The sequence below is a fragment of the Pinus tabuliformis genome, chromosome 5_2 (genome assembly GCF_031772625.1).
Source record: "Pinus tabuliformis cultivar Carrire ecotype Pingquan chromosome 5_2, CPIR1, whole genome shotgun sequence".
NCBI lineage: Eukaryota > Viridiplantae > Streptophyta > Pinopsida > Pinales > Pinaceae > Pinus > Pinus tabuliformis.
Genome location: NC_142306.1, coordinates 940,986,885 through 940,996,738, shown reverse-complemented (window position 1 = coordinate 940,996,738; position 9,854 = coordinate 940,986,885).

The following is a 9,854-nucleotide window of genomic DNA, read 5'->3' as shown; positions in this document are numbered from 1 at the left end:
TAAAAGCCTAAGTTTCTCATACTTAGCGCTTTCTTCTCAATTTCATACTAATTTCTAACTTTATTATGTAAATCCCTCTTTATTTTCCCTTCCCATACTAAAAATATAATAAAATTCCCCTTTATATACATATCCCCGCCCTCTGGTTGAAATATAACCATAAATAAACCCCTCTTCCGATCATATAAACCCTCTTCTGATTTCAATAACCCTTTTCCAATGTATAAAATTTTCTTCCGATCCATTAGACCCCCCTCCGACGCGATATCACTGTCGGAGGTAGCAGTCAAGTGTTGGCCCCCTTCTACTATGCCCCCAATGCATTCCTCCGATGCAATATCGCTATAGCATCCGAAGTGATCTCACAAGTCATCGAAAATTGCCCCTTTTTCCCATTTCTCCGCTTTATCGTTAATATTTCATTTTATCACAATTCTCCATATTTTATTAAAACCCCGCTTTACCACAAAACTCCATATTTCCGCAATTTTTCTATTATATCGAAAAACTCATCGCTATCGCAATATCGCTGTTGCGCTTGTATAAAGGCCCATGTCCATAGCCCTCCGCCGACGCGATATGCCGATTGCGCCTCCGCCGTCCGATTAACCCGCCTATCCAACGCTCCATATTACATCGCTTGCCCATATCGCTTCGCTCATCGCTATTTGTTTAAGCCTTCGCCCATGCCACCCCCGATATGCGATCGCCGATGCGATATCGGCGGTCGCTATATTGCAGTCATATATATATATATATATATATATATATATATATATATATATATATATATATATATATATATATATATATATATATATATATATAAAGACTCCAACCCCGGTCCCCCGCCGATGCGATATCGCCGATCTCCTCTCAGCCGTTGGATCTGCCTTCGCACGATCCAACGGCCCGGATTTAATCTCTGCTACAGTGATCGCTCCCGCCTGTAAAGTCATGTTTTTTCCTGTGTAAAGTGTTTTTTGCCTTATAAAGGTAAAAAGGCTATTTTTCTGCATATTTTCAGTCTGCGCCCGCGCGCGCTTCTAGTTCAAAGGAAGCATGATCATTTCTTCAGTCATTTTTTATCGCCTCGGCCCAAATTTGCTCCGGACAACGAGCACGGCCTCAGCACAGTCATCATTTTGCAAATCCTCATCCATTATGAGTATTCCTTCTTTTTTGATAATATTTTGATCGTCCAATGCCGAAACACTTCTAAAGCCCGCAGAAAGTAATAAAGAAGGCATTAACAGTCACATCTCACCATAAAGTGATAAAGCAAGGGTGATTTATTAGAAAAGGAGTACCAGATGCAGCATTAAAGTGTATCTATCCAGTTAAAGAGTATTGGTTCAAGCGAAGTGTTAAAGAGTATCAGTGGAGCAGTTAAGCCACATCAAAGGAGAATTTAAGAGGATCCAGCAAAGTCAAGAGTATCAGTACCAGAGTTAAAAGCCCATAAAAGCCAAATTAGATCATAGTTAATGAAAGCAGAGCCGAATAAGAGCAGCAGATCAGAGATTAAAGAGCAGTTATTGCTCACAGTCGGCGCAGAGCCACCAAGGACGCCTTTCGAGCCAAATTTTGATGCGGCTGCCTCCAGCGCAGCAGTAGCTAGATATTTTACATTACTTGCAGTAGAAGTTAGGTTAATCTAGATATTTTTTCCTCAGATCTTCTCCAAGATCTTGTTTGTAGATATTTTTCTTATAAATACCTCCCCAAGCGATGTATTGAGGGTTGGTTGCTATTGGTTTGTAATTCATTTATGAACTGCACTATAACTCTGTGAATATTCTGAATAAAAGGCCACTGGAATGCATTGTTGCTGAACTCTAGATGTGGGATTGATGACAGGGAGCTATGTTACAGAATTCTTGAATCGTTCTGTGGATCAATAAGTCTTTCTCTTACTTGTGTCTTCAATTTCTGTCTTTCTATATCATACATGTTTCATAATCTAAATATCAAGGAAAAGGAATAGCCCAGAATTTACGTAAATGTAATCTGTGTTCAATCTCTGTTATTTTCTATGTTTTCTTCATAATTAGCACAAACAGTGAATACTTAATTGCTCTTGTTTCCCTAGTTATCACATCTTGATTGTAGGCTAAGAAATCCTTAACTGCTTCTTGGTCTTAATCATTCAGTTTCCCTCTTTCAGATGAAGGATTCTTAGTTTCCCTTCACCTCTGACCCCATTCCATCTAACTTCAGCTTGCAGATTGTTCCATGACTGATTCCCTGCTCTGTAGCACCTTTTTTTATCAAAGAAACCATATCCAGCTCATCCTCATGGACTCCGTTGCCCAATGGACTGAACTTCTTAGATTTGCACCCTGTTCCATTGAATGACACCATCCATCCAACCAAACTTAAAACAAACTCTGTACTTCATAACTAGCCTAAAATCTCCCCAAACAAAGCTAAATCATAAAGAGAGAGCCCTCTCTGGATGCAGGTAGGCTAGGACCTGCATCTAAAAGATTGGTCTGTGGTTACCTCGGCCGTATTCCCTTAGGAGTCAAAGGGAACAACCTGAGTGATAACATCATTGGCGACTCCACTGGGGAGCTGAATCATTTGTTTATTACTGCAAATCCAAATACTTGACCAGTTCGCCTCTTAAATAAAATCTTTAAGTTGTTTTGAAAAATCCCAAAAAAATAAAAAATAATCATAAAAATCTCAAAATTCTCTTTCCTGGAGAAAGTGAACCTTTTCTTCAGAATCATTTTTCACGTTTAGATCTGATCTGTGATGGTGGACAGGGATCAGACACACCAAGGTTAAATCATCCACCTGGCGACTCCACATCTTTTTCACAATCAAGACTCCACTGGAGAAATGAACCCGAAAGAACTGTATGAAAAGATCAGGCTTTTGACCTGGATTGTTATCCAAGAGATTATGTTCTTTCTCATCCGTAAGATTTTGCTTTGTATATTGTATTTTAGAGATAATTTTTATAATATTCCTTTGAAAAATGTTGTTGAAAAGTCTCCTTGCGCATCTGAACAACAGTCTTCTAATTCCGTTGAAGATCATCATACACCCAAGGAGAAACCAAAAATTGAGCCCAATAATCCAATCCCTGTACATATTCCCGTGCCTCGTAGAGTTCCTGATAGATATAAGCCACTCATTTTGCCTCCCACACTCAATCCTTTACCTAGAGATCATCCCGAGTATCTCCCAAGATTTGATGGAGAGAATGGTGTTACTGCCCAAAAGCATATCCAAGCTTTTGAAGATTATCTTAACATATTTGAAGTAGATGACGAGGATGTTAGTATTAGGCTTTTCGCCCTTTCTTTGCAAGGCAAAGTTAGGACTTGGTTCAAAACCTTGCCTGAAGCTAGCATCTCAAGTCTTGAGCAGTTTCTCAAACTCTTCCTTGATAGGTGGATGATCAAAGTCAATCTCCTCATGCTCATAGAAGAATATAATCAGTTAAAAAGGCTTCCAGATGAAACAGTTCAACAATTTTCAGACAGATTCAATCAAATCTATCATTCAATGCCATTAAATATAAGACCTCCTCCTGATTTAGCTCTATTGCATTATCCAAGAGCTTTTGATTCAGAGATTGAATTTCGTCTGAGAGAAAGAAGCCCGTCCACTATGAAACAGATGCAGGACATGGCAGTGGACGTAGAGGTAAATCTGAAGATCAGAGAAGAAAAGCGGAAAGCAGAGAAAGAGGAAAAACTTCATAGTTTGATAAAGGAATCAGAGGAAATGATACAGAAGATCACACTGAAAGTTGAATGTCTAGAGCGCCAGGACACATCTGTTTTGCAGAGGGAAAGAATTGATATTCACGAACAAATTTTTGCCAAATCAGATGACATATTCATAGAGCCATATGTGGAGGAGCAATCTCCTAATCTACTGTGTGAATATAGTAGCTTTTCTTCTTTCAGTTGTCTACCAAAATATGATCTATATGATGATGAATATGCTCCTCAAATCCATATTAACCTTGCAGAGGAAACATAAGCTATTTTGGGAGAAACGAAAGTTCAGGTTCAGCAGCCTGAATCCAGTGATCGGCCTGTTCATTTCAGCTATGAAGAGGAGGAAAATGCAGAAAATTTTGAAACCAGCGAAGGAACTTTACCATTTTGTTTTGAATCTTTTCAGTTTATTAAGGATAACTATCATGCAGTGTGTAATCAAATGTCAACAAGTTTTGATATTGACCATCTAGAGGAGAGTCAAATCCTTGCTCATAATGCATTACCTCTAGTCTTGCAGCCCCAAAATGCCACTAAATGTCAGATTTCAGAAGGAGACTTGGAAGCAGCAGCATGTGATCAAATGATCCAAGTTGTTTCCCTGCCGCTTTGTTTTAAGTCATCTGAATTGTTTAAAGAGAAGGAGGAGCAGCAAGCACAAATCTGCCAGGTTCCATCTGAACCTGTATGTAATAAATTGCAGGCATCATTCCAGGTTTTGTATAATTCATCTGCTGACAGATTAAATGATGGAGGAAATCAGTGCTCTTCTCCATTAGCAGGCTGTAAGGGTCAAAATCAAGTTGAAAGTGATTTCCCGATTCCAAGGCATGATAGCTATCCTAAGCCTTTTTACAGTTGTTTAAATCAGCTCAACAATTGTGTATATATGTTGCAGGACCCTTTTGTACAGTGTCTAGATTCAGCGAAGGAGATCAGGAATTTCCTGATCTTCTCAAAGGTTAACACAGCTATATCTGATTGCAAGATCTCTATTTCAAGCACCAGCAAGCACAAGCAACAAAAGTCACTGATGTATATAATGCTTAAGTGGCTGCATTGGCTATTTCATTTCACCTAACCAGCAAGCAGAGTGCTGATTAGAGTAAGTAGGTAGGATTTCAGTTTTTGTTTGGATAGTAAGCTTGCTGCAGTTGAAGCCCGAAGAGAAGGCCCTAAGCTCCTCAAGTATGTTGTCATGTTCATAAATAAGGCAACCAGCAAAGGGAAATTTTCAGAGTACAACAAAAATTGAATATAAGGCCATCTGACCTGCTGTTCTTGACTTTTCACAAGGAAAAGCCATCCCCAAGTGGAGCCACTGTTAGCCTCCTATTCCAATAGGTGTCATTTTTCATGATTGACAGTGGAAGTGCCAAAAATGTTCATCTTTTCCATGCTGCAAAAGTTCCATTTTTGAAGGATTTCACAGTTAAGGGAAGGCCAAACAGCTTAATCTTGGCCTCCCTAGGTTTAAATTGCTTGTTTTAGAGATAGAGAATAAATATCTATCCAAACTGTTTAATCTTGGCAGATTGTTAGATAGGTAGAGAAGCTAGGGTGCTCAACAGCTTAATCTGAGCCCCTGGAAGAAATAAGGGTAGATTTAGATAGAAGGATAGCTAAAAGAAAAAGAGAAAAGCTGGGTTTTCTAGTCCAAGTGCACCCATCCAAAAAGAAGACAAAATGTTAGGTAAGTAGGCTGGGTAGGTAGTTTTGAGGTTGCAGAATGAAGGATTGTGATCAATTTTGTGTTTCAAAGTGTTCAATTTACTTTAGGTCACAAATGCAAGGCAGTTTTCCCTTGGAGCAGCTCAAGCGAGGCATGACTAACTTCCCCTTCATCCTTTTCCCCAAATCATTCACTAATTTCCCCAAGGATATTGAGATCTGCTCAATATTCCTAGATTTCTCCATTAAACTCCTTTTTTCCCTTTAAAAGCCTAAGTTTCTCATACTTAGCGCTTTCTTCTCAATTTCATACTAATTTCTAACTTTATTATGTAAATCCCTCTTTATTTTCCCTTCCCATACTAAAAATATAATAAAATTCCCCTTTATATACATATCCCCGCCCTCTGGTTGAAATATAACCATAAATAAACCCCTCTTCTGATCATATAAACCCTCTTCCGATTTCAATAACCCTTTTCCAATGTATAAAATTTTCTTCCGATCCATTAGACCCCCCTCCGACGCGATATCGCTGTCGGAGGTAGCAGTCAAGTGTTGGCCCCCTTCTACTATGCCCCCAATGCATTCCTCCGATGCGATATCGCTATCGCATCCGAAGCGATATCGCAAGTCATCGAAAATCGCCCCTTTTTCCCATTTCTCCGCTTTATCGTTAATATTTCGTTTTATCACAATTCTCCATATTTTATTAAAACCCCGCTTTACCGCAAAACTCCATATTTCCGCAATTTTTCTATTATATCGCAAAACTCATCGCTATCGCAATATTGCTGTCGCGCTTGTATAAAGGCCCATGTCCATAGCCCTCCGCCGACGCGATATGCCGATTGCGCCTCCGCCGTCCGATTAACCCACCTATCCAACGCTCCATATTACATCGCTTGCCCATATCGCTTCGCTCATCGCTATTTGTTTAAGCCTTCGCCCATGCCACCCCCGATATGCGATCGTCGATGCGATATCGGCGATCGCTATATCGCAGTCATATATATATATATATATATATATAAAGACTCCAACCCCGGTCCCCCGCCGATGCGATATCGCCGATCTCCTCTCAGCCATTGGATCTGCCTTCGCGCGATCCAATGGCCCGGATTTAATCTCTACTACAGTGATCACTCCCACCTGTAAAGTCATGTTTTTTCCTGTGTAAAGTGTTTTTTGCCTTATAAAGGTAAAAAGGCTATTTTTCTGCATATTTTCAGTCTGCGCCCACGTGCACTTCCAATTCAAAGGAAGCATGATCATTTCTTCAGTCATTTTTGATCGCCTCGGCCCAAATTTTCTCCGGACAACGAGCACGGCCTCAACACAGTCATCATTTTGCAAATCCTCAGCCATTATGAGTATTCCTTCTTTTTTGATAATATTTTGATCGGCCAGCGCCGAAACACTTCTAAAGCCCGCAGAAAGTAATAAAGAAGGCATTAACAGTCACATCTCGCCATAAAGTGATAAAGCAAGGGCGATTTAGTAGAAAAGGAGTATCAGATGCAGCATTAAAGTGTATCAGTCCAGTTAAAGAGTATCGGTTCAAGCGAAGCGTTAAAGAGTATCAGTGGAGCAGTTAAGCCACATCAAAGGAGCATTTAAGAGGATCCAGCAAAGTCAAGAGTATCAGTACCAGAGTTAAAAGCCCATAAAAGCCAAATCAGATCACAGTTAATGAAAGCAGAGCCGAATAAGAGCAGCAGATCAGAGATTAAAGAGCAGTTATTGCTCACAGTCGGCGCAGAGCCACCAAGGACGCCTTTCGAGCCAAATTTTGATGCGGCTGCCTCCAGCGCAGCAGTAGCTAGATATTTTACATTACTTGCAGTAGAAGTTAGGTTAATCTAGATATTTTTTCCTCAGATCTTCTCCAAGATCTTGTTTGTAGATATTTTGCTTATAAATACCTCCCCAAGCGATGTATTGAGGGTTGGTTGTTGTTGGTTTGTAATTCATTTCTGAACTGCACTGTAACTCTGTGAATATTCTGAATAAAAGGCCGCTGGAATGCATTGTTGCTGAACTCTGGATGTGGGATTGATGACAGGGAGCTATGTTACAGAATTCTTGAATCATTTTGTGGATCAATAAGTCTTTCTCTTACTTGTGTCTTCAATTTCTGTCTTTCTATATCATACATGTTTCATAATCTAAATATCAGGGAAAAGGAATAGCCCAGAATTTACGTAACTGTAATCTGTGTTCAATCTCTGTTATTTTCTATGTTTTCTTCATAATTAGCACAAACAGTGAATACTTAATTGCTCCTGTTTCCCTAGTTATCACATCTTGATTGCAGGCTAAGAAATCCTTAATTTCTTCTTGGTCTTAATCATTCACTTTCCCTCTGTCAGATGAAGGATTCTTAGTTGCCCTTCACCTCTGACCCCATTCCATCTGACTTCAGCTTGCAGATTGTTCCATGACTGATTCCCTGCTCTGTAGCACCTCTTTTTGTCAAAGAAACCATATCCAGCTCATCCTCATGGACTCCATTTCCCAATGGACTGAACTTCTTAGATTTGCACCCTGTTCCATTGAATGACACCATCCATCCAACCAAACTTAAAACAAACTCTGTACTTCATAACTAGCCTAAAATCTCCCCAAACAAAGCTAAATCATAAAGAGAGAGCCCTCTCTAGATGCAGGTAGGCTAGGACCTGCATCTAAAAGATTGGTCTGTGGTTACCTCAGCCGTATTCCCTTAGGAGTCAAAGGGAACAACCTGAGTGATAACAGTATGTCATGGATGCCACTAGAGATATGACAGACATGGATATTGATTGAGTTTCTCAGAGGATGAGGAACTCTTTCAATAGGGGGTTGATGATGAGTCCCAAGATTGGGTAATTATATGGGCCTTAATTCACCTCCTAGCTTAGTCAAACCAACTTTTCTCACAACTTATTACATTTTTTATTGTATTTTGTTTATGAGATGAGTTAGAGTGGGATATCATGATTAGTGGAGTAATATGTGTTGAATGCAGGTTTTAAGGAGGAAATAAAGGAATTTTGGCAAATACTAAGGTTGAAGCTTGAAAGAGACAAGGGAGAGGGATTGTGGGAGGTAACTCCTCATTTACTTCACCCCCATTTGAATATCCCTCCATTTATTACACCAGCTCAGAGTGCAATCAGCCAAGTCATGAGCACTAGAAGGCAGTCGAGCAAGTGAGAGTCAAAGAGATAGTTTGTCTCGAGTTTGGAAGATGAGCCTCATTAATTTTAAGGAAGTCGTTGGGGACTTTAGTTGTATAAGTAGAGAGGCCTAGAGCCTCATTAGGATTCGAATTTTTGTTGTAAAACTCTAAGTATTGTTGTAATTTTCTATTTTGGTAATAAAAATGAGTTTTGTTCTGAGCCAGCACTGAGTTAAATCAGAGAACTAAATCTCTTGGGTTAGGGCCCAAACCTAGTAGCCAAAGCTCCTTTTTTTTATCTGCATGTTTAGCTTAGTTTCATAGCTTCATTGTTAATTTGTCTTTAGAGGTATTTTCATTACAAGTAGTGTAGATTTGATTGGTTATTTATTAGTTTTCTTCCATTTGTGCGTTAGTTTAGTAGCAGGTTGCCAAGGATAGAAGAAGCACCATAAGGTTCTTAGTAGGTGTCTTGGCCTCACTTCTTCCCTCTGGGATCATGATTTGATGAAGGGACCCTTATGTAGCCCTGAAAAAAGAAATTTCTATTTCTTTCATAAGCTTTAGAGTTTACTGTATTTAAGCTAGCATTTGATCATTTTTTAAAAGTAGGATTGCATTGCCATCTCTTCTATCTTCATTCTTGCAGTAGATCTCATCCTTGATTCCATTCCTTTCAGCTACTTTCTTCATGCATAAAGTAGACAATTAGTTCATTATTTCTATTTTTCTAGCTTATGAGAATGCTTCTTCTTTACATGACTTTTTGGAAATTATACATGTTTGATGCAGAGCATGTGCTTAAGGAGAAGACAGAGACCTCATAGCTAGCAATCACTTTCCACTTCATCCACAATAATCATTCTTTGCTTTCACCATTGTGTTTACTAATTTCATCATTTTACATAGAAATTCTTCGAAGCACATTGAGCGAATCCAACCATCTCCTAACCTTGTTGTTGACTTCTGAGTGATCCTAGGTCTCTTCTCACTCCATTCCACCCATCAACCACCTTCCCTAATCTTTCCATCACCTCAAACACCCATCGTTTTTCTCACGGCTGCATCCTATAGAAATATAGGGAATCTTGTAGGTTTTTAGTACACCTTATAGGTTTTCCTGTAGCGGTTATTTTGAGGCCGAATTGAGGGAAAACCTCTAGGAAGCCCCCAAAGGTCACCAAGGGTATCCCACACCATCCATCCATCTCCTAAACCTTCCAGCCATCCTTAGACATCCTTAAGGCACTTTCCACATCACCACAAGAGATTAGTTT